Genomic DNA, 14,609 nt, shown 5'->3' with positions numbered 1-14,609 from the left:
ACATGGCAGTAAATAATTTGATAATATGGCCATGCAGTCAATACAGATATTTAATAAAAACATTAAAACAAGCAGGGCTGTAAAATAAAACAATAAAAAACGCATGCCAGGTCTACACCAGACACAAGTGGAACGATCCAACAAAAGACAACAGAACACAGTGGATACACTGGACACGATCCCCATCAGTGAACTGATGCTCGTTCTGTTTATGATGAAATGTTCTGACACTGCGTTCAGATGATTTGAGACTATAGTGTTATGTCATCAAGTTTAGACACACTTTTCGCTGTGGGGCACAGATGACAACTCTCGCGTCCGGTGTAGACACAGACAGTGACTGCTCTATTTACAAATAAGTTCAATAAGAAAAAAAAAAAAGAAAAAAAAAAAAACAAACCAGCGGCATAACTAGATGGAAATATAAACTAGAAAAAATATGAACAGGTCCTCCATCCATGACATTGACTCACTGCTGAGCTGCCAGTTTTAATCTGAACAGCTTTTAAAGCTGAGTGGATGGTTAGATGCATAATGGGCTAGTATTAAAAAATAAATAAATAAACAAAAAAATAAAAGGTCTTTCCAGCATTTAGGTATAACAGTACTGTTTTTTTTTTAAATCATTTTGTTGCAGGGATGGTTCGATGCATGATGGGCTAGTATTAAAAAAATAAAAAAAAATAAAGGTCTTTCCAGCATTTAGGTTTTACAGTACTGTTTTTTTTTTTTTAAATCATCTTGTTGCAGTTATAAATTTGACTGCTAAGTGAATGATAAAGAGCTATATTAAAACTTGTTTTGTAAAATTTCTTCGTCATTTGAATATTGGTTTAAAAATCGGTTTAAATCATAAATCAGATTTTTTTTAGGCCATGTGATGTTACCCTACTTTAAAAGCAAGTCAATCAATCAATCACCTTTATTTATATAGTGCTTTAAACAAAATACATTGCGCCAAAGCACTGAACAACATTCATTAGGAAAACAGTGTCTCAATAATGCAAAATGATAGTTAAAGGCAGTTCATCATTGAATTCAGTTAGGTCATCTCTGTTCAGTTGAAATAGTGTCTGTTTTAATTTGCAATCAAGTCAATGATATCGCTGTAGATGAAGTGACCCCAACTAAGCAAGCCAGAGGCGACAGCGGCAAGGAACCGAAACTCCATCGGTGACAGAATGGAGAAAAAAACCTTGGGAGAAACCAGGCTCAGTTGGGGGGCCAGTTCTCCTCTGACCAGACGAAACCAGTAGTTCAATTCCAGGCTGCAGCAAAGTCAGATTGTGCAGAAGAATCATCTGTTTCCTGTGGTCTTGTCCTGGTGCTCCTCTGAGACAAGGTCTTTACAGGGGATCTGTATCTGGGGCTCTAGTTGTCCTGGTCTCCGCTGTCTTTCAGGGCAGTAGAGGTCCTTTCTAGGTGCTGATCCACCATCTGGTCTGGATACGTACTGGATCCGGGTGACTGCAGTGACCCTCTGATCTGGACACAGACTGGATCTGGTGGCCACGGTGACCTCGGAACAAGAGAGAAACAGACAAATATTAGCGTAGATGCCATTCTTCTAATGATGTAGAAAGTACTGTGTTATGTGAAGTGTTCCGGTTCAGTTTACCTAATTAATGCAGCCTAAACATCCTTTAACGGATTTGGATATTAAAAGCATATTAGTATGTTATGTGTATGCCAGGTTAAAGAGATGGGTCTTTAATCTAGATTTAAACTGCAAGAGTGTGTCTGCCTCCCGAACAATGTTAGGTAGGTTATTCCAGAGTTTAGGCGCCAAATAGGAAAAGGATCTGCCGCCCGCAGTTGATTTTGATATTCTAGGTATTATCAAATTGCCTGAGTTTTGAGAACGTAGCGGACGTAGAGGAGTATAATGTAAAAGGAGCTCATTCAAATACTGAGGTGCTAAACCATTCAGGGCTTTATAAGTAATAAGCAATATTTTAAAATCTATACGATGTTTGATAGGGAGCCAGTGCAGTGTGGACAGGACCGGGCTAATATGGTCATACTTCCTGGTTCTAGTAAGAACTCTTGCTGCTGCATTTTGGACTAGCTGTAGTTTGTTTACCAAGCGTGCAGAACAACCACCCAATAAAGCATTACAATAGTCTAACCTTGAAGTCATAAATGCATGGATTAACATTTCTGCATTTGACATTGAGAGCATAGGCCGTAATTTAGATATATTTTTGAGATGGAAAAATGCAGTTTTACAAATGCTAGAAACGTGGCTTTCTAAGGAAAGATTGCGATCAAGTAGCACACCTAGGTTCCTAACTGATGACGAAGAATTGACAGAGCAACCATCAAGTCTTAGACAGTGTTCTAGGTTATTACAAGCAGAGTTTTTAGGCCCTATGATTAACACCTCTGTTTTTTCTGAATTTAGCAGTAAGAAATTACTCGTCATCCAGTTTTTTATATCGACTATGCATTCCATTAGTTTTTCAAATTGGTGTGTTTCACCTGGCTGCGAGGAAATATAGAGCTGCGTATCATCAGCATAACAGTGAAAGCTAACACCATGTTTCCTGATGATATCTCCCAAGGGTAACATATAAAGCGTGAAGAGTAGCGGCCCTAGAACTGAGCCTTGAGGTACTCCATACTGCACTTGTGATCGATATGATACATCTTCATTCACTGCTACGAACTGATGGCGGTCATATAAGTACGATTTAAACCATGCTAATGCACTTCCACTGATGCCAACAAAGTGTTCAAGTCTATGCAAAAGAATGTTGTGGTCAATTGTGTCAAACGCTGCTCTAAGATCCAATAAAACTAATAGAGAGATACACCCACGATCAGATGATAAGAGCAGATCATTTGTAACTCTAAGGAGAGCAGTTTCAGTACTATGTACGGTCTAAATCCTGACTGGAAATCCTCACATATACCATTTTTCTCTAAGAAGGAATATAATTGTGAGGATACCACCTTTTCTAGTATCTTGGACAGAAAAGAGAGATTCGAGATTGGTCTATAATTAACTAGTTCTCTGGGGTCAAGTTGTGGCTTTTTTATGAGAGGCTTAATAACAGCCAGTTTGAAGGTTTTGGGGACATATCCTAATGACAATGAGGAATTAATAATAGTCAGAAGAGGACCTATGACTTCTGGAAGCACCTCTTTTAAGAGCTTAGATGGTATAGGGTCTAACATACATGTTGTAAGTTTAGATGATTTAACAAGTTTATACAATTCTTCCTCTCCTATAGTAGAGAATGAGTGGAACTGTTCCTCAGGGGGTCTATAGTGCACTGTCTGATGCGAAACTGTAGCTGACGGCTGAATGGTTGCAATTTTATCTCTAATAGTATCGATTTTAGAAGTAAAGTAGTTCATAAAGTCATTACTGCTGTGGTGTTGGGAAATGTCAACACTTGTTGAGGCTTTATTTTTCGTTAATTTAGCCACTGTATTGAATAAATACCTGGGGTTATGTTTGTTTTCTTCTAAAAGAGAAGAAAAGTAATCAGATCTAGCAGTTTTTAATGCTTTTCTGTAGGATATGCTACTTTCCCGCCAAGCAATACGAAATACCTCTAGTTTTGTTTTCCTCCAGCTGCGCTCCATTTTTCGGGCTGCTCTCTTTAGGGTGCGAGTATGCTCATTATACCATGGTGTCAAACTGTTTTCCATAACCTTTCTTAAGCGTAAAGGAGCAACTGTATTTAAAGTGCTAGAAAAGAGAGAGTCCATAGTTTCTGTTACATCATCAAGTTGTCCTGAGGTTTTGGGTATGCTAAGGAATTCGGATACATCAGGAAGATAACTTAAAAAGCAGTCTTTTGTGGTAGAAGTGATGGTTCTTCGATACTTGTAACAAGAAGTAGAATTTACAATTTTGGCTATATGAAGTTTACACAGAACTAAATAATGATCTGAGATATTATCACTTGGCTGAATAATTTCAACACTATCAACATCAATTCCATGTGACAGTATTAAATCTAGAGTATGATTTCGACAATGAGTAGGTCCTGAAACGTGTTGTCTAACACCAATAGAGTTCAGAATGTCTATAAATGCTGATCCCAATGCATCTTTTTCATTATCGACATGGATGTTAAAATCACCAACTATTAAGACTTTATCTGCAGCCAGAACTAACTCGGATGTAAAATCACCAAACTCTTTAATAAAGTCTGTATGGTGCCCTGGTGGCCTGTATACAGTAGCCAGTACAAACATAACAGGGGATTTATCATTAACATTGGTTTCTCTGGATAATGTTATATGAAGCACCATTACTTCAAACGAGTTATACTTGAAGCCTGCCCTCTGAGAAATCCTGAAAACGTTATTATAAATTGAAGCAACTCCTCCCCCTTTGCCTTTTAGACGCGGCTCGTGTTTATAACAATAATCTTGGGGGGTGGACTCATTTAAAATAATGTAATCATCAGGTTTTAGCCAGGTTTCTGTCAAGCAGAGCACATCTATATTATGATCAGTTATCATATTATTTACAAAAAGTGTTTTCGTAGAAATGGATCTGATATTCAATAAGCCAATCTTTATCATTTGTTTATCCATATTGCATTTGTTTTTTATTTGTTGAACCTCAATTAAATTGTTAACCTTAACTTGGTTTGGACGTTTTTTGTATTTTCTAGTTCGTGGAACAGACACAGTCTCTATAGTGTGATATCTAGGTGAAAGAGTCTCTATGTGCTGAGAATTAACTGACCTCTGTGACGGGAGGCAGCTAGCAGACGGTCGGTTTAGCCAGTCTGTCTGCTTCCTGACCTGGGCCCCAGTTAGTCAAGGATAAACACTAAGACTATTTGCCATATTTCTAGACAGAAGAGTGGCGCCACCTCAGGAGGGATGAAGACCATCTCTTTTAAACAGGTCAGGTCTGCCCCAAAAGCTCGTCCAATTGTCTATATAACCTATGTTATTCTGTGGGCACCACTTAGACATCCAGCCATTGAGTGATGACAATCTGCTATGCATCTCGTCACCACGGTAAGCAGGGAGGGGACCAGAGCATATTACAGTGTCTGACATCGTGCTTGCAAGTTCACACACCTCTTTAAAGTTATTTTTAGTGATCTCCGACTGGCGAAGTCGAACATCATTAGCGCCGGCATGAATAACAATCTTACTGTATTTACGTTTAGCATTAGCCAGCACTTTTAAATTTGCCAAGATGTCAGGCGCTCTGGCTCCCGGTAAACATTTGACTATGGTGGCTGGTGTCTCTATATTCACGTTCCGTACAATAGAATCGCCAATAACTAGAGCACTTTCATCAGGTTTCTCAGTGGGTGCATCACTGAGTGGGGAGAACCTGTTTAATGTTTTGATCGGAACAGAAGAGCGGTGTTTTGACCCACGACTACGCTGCCTCACCGTCACCCAGTTGCCCTGCTGCAGGGGCTCTGCTGGAACCAGACAATGTACAGGAATCCCTGAGCTAGACGCATCCAAAGCCATATCTAGAGCCCTAACATTCTTACTGTCCTCAATTAAAGTTTGGATGCGTGTCTCTAATTCTGAAATCTTCTCTGTCAGCCTAACTGTTTCCCTGCATTTATCACATGTGAATCCCTCATCAGCGACAGAGATAGATAAACTGTACATGTGGCAAGAGGTGCAAATAACAATTGTAGGAGAAGCCATTACTCACCGTGCTTGATGAAATATTCTTACTGCGGTTGTTTGATGAACTTGTGGAAAACTGCAGCGTGAGAGAGGAGAGGAGAGGAGAGGAGAAAAGAAAACGCTAATGACAAGCTAACGAGCCCAGCCGGCACATGACCGACCTTCAACGTTGAAATATGGTTGAAATAAGGTCAGTTGTGGTTTCAACGTTGAAACAACGTTGATTCAACGTTTAAAGCTGAATGGTTGAAAAACATCCAGCACATGACCAACTTTCAATGTTGAAATATGGTTGAAATAAGGTCAGTTGTGGTTTCAACGTTGAAACAACGTTGATTCAACGTTTAAAGCTGAATGGTTGAAAAACATCCAGCACATGACCAACTTTCAATGTTGAAATATGGTTGAAATAAGGTCAGTTGTGGTTTCAACGTTGAAACAACGTTGATTCAACATTTAAAGATGAACTGTTGAAAAACTTCCAGCACATGACCAACTTTCAACATTGAAATATTGCTGAAATAAGGTCAGTTGTTTTAATGAAACAACGTTAAAAATGTTTAATGCTAAATGGTAGAAAAAGGTTAACAAGCTTTTAAATTATTTATATTAAATTATTTAAATTAATTAATTATTTTAATAGCATTTTAAAATATTTTAGTCATGATACCTATTCTAAAATCTAAAGGTATATGTTAAATATTATCATCATTAACAACAATAAAACTATATACATTTCGCTGCTTTATCACACTGAAACAACTCCCATTGGTAGTTTTATTTTATTACTTCTATCATGATTGGTTAATCTGGCTGTCATTCAGGAAACTGGACAATGAATCGGTTCGCGCCTTTCTACATTTAAAAATATGACCGTTATTGTCGTCTTTCTGTGAGTGAGGCGGCTAACTGTGAGCTGCTGCTCGTTATAACTGACTGCTCTATCGGTCCCGAATTATTTGATATTTGCCTGTACCTTTTTTATTTATTTTGAGCGAATTTGAGTCGTGACATGTCAATGGAGAACAAAAACTGTGAACACAAGAAGGGTCAGGTGTTCTGCGAGGTCCTGAAAACATCCTGGCAAAATGAGGTAAGAAAATCGCTAACTTTATCTTTATTATCTTTTGAAAATAGTAAAGTATTACCAGAGTTTACAAATGGGTAGTTTAAAGGACATGTAACCTGCAGATAAATAAATACCCGTGTGTCTATTTTTGCATTGCTTTATCACAGATGATCAAATTAGATGCTCACCTAATGTGTTGCTGGCAAGTTATGTGTTAATGTCTGTCTTTTAGAGATTTTCCCATATTTTCCTGATATGAATCCCATGCATTAGGTGTGTTATATATGTTTGTATTCTTATAATAGTTTCAAAGTGTTTTCTGAAACATATAAGTGCAAATGTCGGTATTTAAATAATATAATTTTGATGAATTAATGAAAATGAATAAATAAATAAAAGGATTGTTTAAAGCCATGGTTCTCAAAGTGTCAGGCCCCCTCTAGTTGTTATGCAGGTGAATCACTAAATTAAACTAATTAATGTTAATACATTTTAACTTAATCTTTGAGTAAGTTTTTTTTTTTTGCACATTTAAGTATGTTAGAGTTAAAGTACAGTACAGTTTTGTAACCTTTGTTACATAATTACATTTAAAATTACATTTTAATTTAAACTTTTTTTTTTTTATTTACCTGTGTATGTAAGCACAGTTGTAGTGTTAATGTTCAAACTGTATTTACCATGGTAAAGTGTCTGACAACAATTAATATTCTTATTAGAATAAAACTGCCTCTTTTTAATAGTTTAATAGTTGCCTCGCTTCAATAGTTTGGTCTACTACGCTGCTGAAATGTAATGTTGGTCATTATGGTGCAACTTAATATTTAATAACAAATATTTTCTGAAGTGGTACTTGGTATAAAAAGTTTGAGAATCAATGGTTTAAAGAAATGGTATAATATGAAATCCTGCTTTTTAAGAACTTTTCAGTAAACCATTTCTTCTTTCCCCTTGTAGAGTCATCGAGGATCCAGCTTGTTCTTGAAACACTGGTAAGAAATTGTTCATCTGCTACATTGCACTGTCACTTCTGCTAGAGATGCTTTGACCTTTTGTGATAGGTTTTGATTGTACTTAGTTTATTAAAAATTTACTGAATTAGATTTTATTTGTTTTACTACACTGTATTACTAGTGTTTTGATTAAAACAGTGTAACTGGGGGCTCTGAAAACACTGCTTGTGAATAATTTGTTAATATTGTACATTTTCATCTGAATACATTAAATAAGTGTTTAATGAATAGTGTTGTCCACTTTGTTTCCAACCTCACTGTTACTGAACTGTAAAGTGAAAATAATGTGTGATTTATTTTGCATTCAGTTTTCAGTTAAATATATTTCACAATATCAAAGTTATTGTGAAACATTGTGGACATACCTAAACAAACTGGTTAAATCTTATGTTCCCTCCAGAAGTTTGCCCTCTGCAAGTGAACGACGCCTTGTGGTGCCATCCCAAAGAGGTTCATAATCACTCTCACGGACCTTTTCCTGGACTGTGCCCAGCTGGTGGAATCACCTCCCAATCTCAATCCGAACTGCTTAGTCTTTACTCATTTTCAAGAAACATTTTAAGACTCATCTTTTTCACCGGAACTTAACCAACTAATGCTAGCACTTTTCCTTCTTTTCTTGTCTTTCATATATAAAAAAAAAAAAAAAAAAAACCCTGGCTTTGCGTTCTGTCCTAGACTAACTGAGACTTGTCATGGCACTTGTATACTGTTGTTGTTCGCTTGTACACCTGACTGCTTCTGTTCTTCTCATTTGTAAGTCGCTTTGGATAAAATCGTCTGTTAAATGATTAAATGTAAATGTTTATACAGGACGGTACAGAAAGTGCACAAGTGGGAGAGAGTGGAGGGGACGGCGTCAGAAAGGACCTAGCACTGGGACACTTTCAAGGATCACCCGAAGCAAAACCACACTGTATACACTAAGGCTGCTGGTTCTAACATTTTAGAGTGCCCTGCGGTAGAAATCTCATTCTGCATTCCCCACGGTAAAGAAGACACAGTCCGGGGGGGTTCCCATTATAAATCAACTGGTTGAAGGTTCCCTGCTCGTACTGTGCAACACATTTTCACGGCACAAATGTGCACAACTTGAAATGAGACACATTACTAAAACATGTTTTTGACAGAAACTGTAGTTTTCCACCAAAATAAAAGATCCACTGGTTTCAGTCATAAAGATACAAGGGTTTGTCTTGTAAGTGCTGAAAAAAATATGCATTTTGGTGCCGAATTATTTTACAAAAACCTTTAAATATTATTGTATTTGGATTGTTCTACTACATGTTTTTAGCATTACCTCCATGCATACTCTGCATAATAAAGTGTGGGATTATTTTCATCTGTTTTATACAGTATGTTTCCAAAATTGAACTGCTGTTTGACAATTTTGAGCATGTGGTAGTTTATTGAAGTTGTTTGTAAAGCCATTGCTGCCAGTCATTAGATTTTTAGCCTTGCATGTACATTGTTGATCTAAATGCCAACTAGGATCTAGGTGTATTTATACACGGTGCAAGGTACGACGGGGAAACAACGTCGTGTTATCAACGCTGATTAACTTTTCAAAATCAACACCTCATTCAGCTTTCATCCCAGGGCTGCAGCACGACCCTAATTCACCCATCATGCAGGTAAGACGGTGAAACAGCGTCGCGATTTCAACGGTGAATCCACGTCGTGATTTCAACGTTGATCCAATTTGCAAAATCGAAAGGTTATTCAACGTTGATTCAACGTCGGGATTTCAACAGTGAATCAGCGTTGTGATTTCAACCGTACATCAACGTCACGATTTCAACGGTGAATCAACGTCGTGATTTCAACGTTGATCCAATTTGCAAAATCGAAAGGTTTTTCAACGTTGATTCAACCATGGTACCTGACGTTGTTTCAACGTTGAATCAACGTTGAAATGCCGGCTGGGAGTGCTTACGCTTTGCAGGTGTGCTGCAGTCACGGAAGAGTGAACGATCCTAAGTAAAAAAGGTTCCCTTTAAAATCACTTTAGTTGTCAATTACTAAAGCTTTTTTTTTTTTTTTTTTTTACATCGTGTGAATGTTGTTGATTATAATGAGAGAACTTGAGTTTAATCGTGAGGACGTTTTATTAATTCTTTAGAGTTTCAAAGATTTAATCGTGCCGGTTTAATTTAATTTTTTTCTTGTTTTAGGCAAATTAGGCCTAAATAATGGGAACGAAATTATACAGTGCTTCACATTTAAACATGCAACAATTTCTTAATCAGTTTACAGACAAATGTCTTTTTCCCAATAAGTTATGTCAAAATAAAGTACAGGTAACGAATAACAAAAATGCATGTTGTTTTATTAAAGGAAAAAATATATTTATATTTAACATATAAATTAAAATATAGGCATAATATATTAAAATATTGACATTTCGCATATTAATCCATGTATCCTACCCCCCTAAAATAGGCTACCACTTTTAATGCTCCGATGCAAAGTAAACCACAATTTCTTTTGAATAATATAACGGATAATTAATATAATATAAATAATACAGCACACCTTTTAGATGTGTCAAATCTAAAATATGGTTTAATACCATGTAGCTTAGAAAATATAAGCACAGACTCAGGCACAGGCTTGACATTTATCCTGCCTGAATTTGTTCTAAGAAATGCACATGACTTCATAAATACCAAACATTCATCTGTGACTATTAAATATATTAAATATTTAAACTATAGTGTTTTTCTTTCATTTTCCGTGACTGAAGCAGTCAAATGTAACACATCAGCAAGGCAAAACTGACGTCTATTTGCGAAAATGTGCTTTGATACGCTTGTTTGATAACTTGTTGTTAAAGCGCCACTCAGCGGTCAAAAGCTGTAAATGCACTTTATACCGCCGCCGCCGCGGTACGTGCGGCGGTAAAAGAGGCGTTTTCGATGTCTACTTAGTGTACAGCTATAGTAAACAGTCACTTTTGGACATCAACAAACAGTGTTCCAACATAGTTTTAGATCATCCTTTCGACTTCAGCGCACCGCCGCTGGAGCTACAGAGATCACCACGGACAAGCGAGCGGAAAACTCGCACCGACTGGAAGTGTTTGGCGTCGGGATCGTAAACAACGATGGAGAAAGCGTGGAGGGCTGCGTGTTAAGCTAAGGCTAAACCCACACCGACCATCTCTACCCAGCACCTTGCTTGCCAATGTATGATCTCTGATGAACAAGATGGACGAACTAAATATCTGGTTCCTCTCACAGAAATGGCTTATGGACTGTAAATGTTATGTTCTTCACTGAAATATGGCTTTGCAACGATGTCTCAAACAGTGTGGTGCATATGGATGGACGCTCTTTCTTCAGGGATGACAGAGTAGCAGCAACCTCTGGTAAAAACAAGGTAGGTGGAGTATACATTTATGTAAACAAATCATGGTGCACAGACTCTGTCATTGTTGATACCTACTGTTCTGCTGATCTGGAGTTCCTGATTATCAAGTGCAGGCCATTCTATCTACCTTGTGAGTTTACTTGCATTCTTGCTGCTGCAGTTTATGTACTGCCTGACGCTAATGCTAGTGTGGCTATGAAAGAACTTTGGGCTGCTACTAGCAAACTACAAACCCTGCACCAGGATGGAGCCGGTATTGTTGCTGGGGACTTTAATCACTGCGCTTTAAGATCTGTTCTCCATAAAATTTTCCTGTCTTCCTGCTACACTAGACCCATTCCAATTTGCCTATCGCTGCAGTAGATCAACAGAGGACGCCATCTCAACGGCACGTCACTCTACTCTATCCCACCTGGACAGTCAAAATACACATGTGAGAATGCTGTTCATTGATTTCAGTTTGCTCTGTTCATAATGTAGATATAATCCCTACATTACATTCCTATTTATATTCTGTATATACTATTTACTATATACTATAAAATTTTCCTGTCTTCCTGCTACACTAGACCCATTCCAATTTGCCTATCGCTGCAGTAGATCAACAGAGGACGCCATCTCAACGGCACGTCACTCTACTCTATCCCACCTGGACAGTCAAAATACACATGTGAGAATGCTGTTCATTGATTTCAGTTCTGCATTTAATACTGTAATCCCCTCCAAGCTGATCTCAGTCTGTTAAGTTAGATAACCTCTCATCCTGTGTGGTGTGCCACTAACAGTCTGGAACTAAACACCCAGAAGATTAAGGAGATCAATGTGGACTTCAGGTGGACTAGGAGTCATGCACACACACCCATCTATATCAGCACGTTTATTTCTTACAGTGCCTTAAGAGTCCCAGGATCCTTGTTGAATTCTACCGCTGTACCATTGAGAGCATACTCACAAACTGCATCTCAGTATGGTACAGCAATTGCTCCGCATCTGACCGCAAAGCACTCCAGCAGGTGGTGAAAACTGCTCAATGAATCACTGGCAGCCATTTAACTTCCATTGATAACATTTATCACCAGAATGCATTGATTGACAATACTATTGCACATTCAACTGTATTTACAACCACTGTTCTTACGTTGCTGCTGTACATAATGTATATATAATCCTATATTGCTCTGTTCATAATGTAGATATAATCCCTACATTACATTCCTATTTATATTCTGTATATACTAGCAACTCATAGCAACTCCACTGTACATTCTGTAAATCAAAGCTTCACTTACTCTGCACTATATTCTTGCATTTCTGGTTAGATGTTAACTGCATTTCATTAGCTCTGTACTTGTACTCTGCATAATGACAATAAAGTTGAATCTAATCTCATCTAATCTAAATAGAGTTACAAATGACCTGCTCTTATCACCTGATTGTTGTTGTATCTCTCTATTAGTGCAATAGTATTTTAGCACTGCATTTGACACTATTTACCACAACATTCTTCAGCATAGTCTAGAAAACTTGGTTGGCATTAATGGAAGTGCCTTAGCATGGTTTAAATCGTACTTATATAACCGCCATCAATTCGTAGCAGTAAATGAAGAGGTATCACATCGATCACAAGTGCAGTATGAAGTACCTCAAGGATAGGGCTGTTATTCTTCACGCTTTAAATGTTACCCTTAGGAGATTTTATCAGGAAACATGGCTTTCACGGTTATGCTGATGATACTCAGCTCTATATTTCTTCACGGCCCAGTGATATACCATACCAATTTGAAAAATTAGCAGAATGCATAGTCGATATAAAAAAATGGATGACGAGTAATTTTCTTACTGCTAAATTTTGAATAGACGGAGGTGTTAATTATAGGACCTAAAAACTCTGCATGTAATAATTAGGGCTGGGACAACGCGTCGAGGTCATCGATGACGTTGACGCAAAATATGCGCATCGATTCGTTGACCTGTTTTTATTTCTCAGAAAAACGTTTGCAAAACGTTTACCTTATGTGCGCTGAATATACGCGATGGCCGGATCAACATTCTGTCCAACGTTATATAACCAATCCAGGGGTTTTTCTGCATTGATCTTTTTTTTTATTGTGCATATTAATCAAAATCATTAAACACGATAGAAAAAGGGCGAAACACCAAAGTTTCACGCTCACTGAGTGCCACAGTCTTCAAACTACACGAGCGTTTTTTTTTTTTTTTGGAAAAGCACTCTCTGTATTAGCTTAAAGCCCTCAAGTTACATTGGTTACTGTATTTTTTCAGTTGCTCTAAACAAGTATTTTAGGTGACCTTTTTTATTGAATGCTAGACATCAAGTTGTTGCTATTTTCATCTGAAAGAAGAACTTTTTTTTAGTAAGCTAGGCCCTATGTGTTCAGTAAGCTTGTTTCAGTAAGCTATGTGTTTTCAAGGCTTCAAGGTTTTATTGAATGCTATCTCTATACAAGTGCAAAGTAATGCATTCTTAGTCAGTCTTTTATTTTGTAATTTTAAGAGCAATAAACATATATTGCAATGTTAAGGAATTCATGTTTTTTTTATTTCATTCAGATATGTAAATCAACATGTATAAATTGTTAGTAGTCAGTTAACGGGGAGATAATCGAAATTTAATCGGTCTGAAAAATTAATCGTTAGATTAATCGATGCATCGAAAAAATAATCGCTAGATTAATCGTTTAAAAAATAATTGTTTATCCCAGCCCTAGTAATAACCTAGAACACTGTCTAAGACTTGATGGCTGCTCTGTCAGTTCTTGATCATCAGTTGATAGCAATCTTTCCTTAGAAAGTCACATTTCTAGAATTTGTAATACTGCGTGTTTGGATCTCAAAAATATATCTAAATTATGACCTATGCTCTCAATGTCAAATGCAGAAATGTTAATCTATGTATTTATAACCTCAAGGTTAGATTATTGTTATGCTTTATTGGGTGGTTGTTCTGCACACTTAGTAATCAAACTCCAGCTGTTACAAAATGCAGCAGCTAGAGTTCTTACTAGAACCAGGAAGAATGACCATATAAGCTTGGTTTCTATCAACACTTCACTGTCTACCTATTAACCTGTTTTCCAGCACCCCCATTATGGGACTCACAACTGAAAGTGCCCTACCCAACTTAAAATTCCTTACTTCATTGTGTTACACGCATAATTGTGGTGTCTTTGGAAAGAAGACCCTTTGGGCTGTACTTATTATCATCCAGAATTGATAATACTCAAAACTATTCAAAATTATAGACACTGAAGTGCCTTGAATTATTATTATTTTTACCACACTGAATTTTTTAAATGTTTTTATTTGATATAAAAATACGTGAAATCAGTCCTGGAGCAATCTAGAAAAAAATAATGGGTTGAAAGTCACATGTCTCATGAGTTTATATTTCAAATCTGATGGAGGTACCATGAAAAATGAAATTCCTGGAACCATTTTTTTGAGACTATAGCCCTATAAGGAACGGGACTAGTTTTACAGGGGGTCGTTAGAGAAATCTGCGT

At 37.2% G+C, this 14,609-nt stretch overlaps 1 protein-coding gene across 1 annotated transcript in view; it reads left to right on the top strand.

Moving 5' to 3' along the window:
- The first annotated feature begins 1,222 nt into the window (after positions 1–1,222).
- LOC128012862 (serine/arginine repetitive matrix protein 5-like) overlaps positions 1,223–14,609 on the top strand; it is a 301,673-nt gene continuing 288,286 nt past the window's right edge. The window contains exon 1 of the mRNA XM_052595431.1: positions 1,223–1,342. The gene's annotated coding sequence lies outside the window, so the exon portion shown is untranslated. The remainder of the gene's footprint in view (positions 1,343–14,609) is intronic.

Source organism: Carassius gibelio, chromosome B24, assembly GCF_023724105.1.
Source record: "Carassius gibelio isolate Cgi1373 ecotype wild population from Czech Republic chromosome B24, carGib1.2-hapl.c, whole genome shotgun sequence".
NCBI classification, from domain to species: Eukaryota; Metazoa; Chordata; class Actinopteri; order Cypriniformes; family Cyprinidae; genus Carassius; species Carassius gibelio.
Note: the sequence above shows the minus strand (reverse complement) of the source record. Positions and strands in the feature narration are given on the sequence as shown.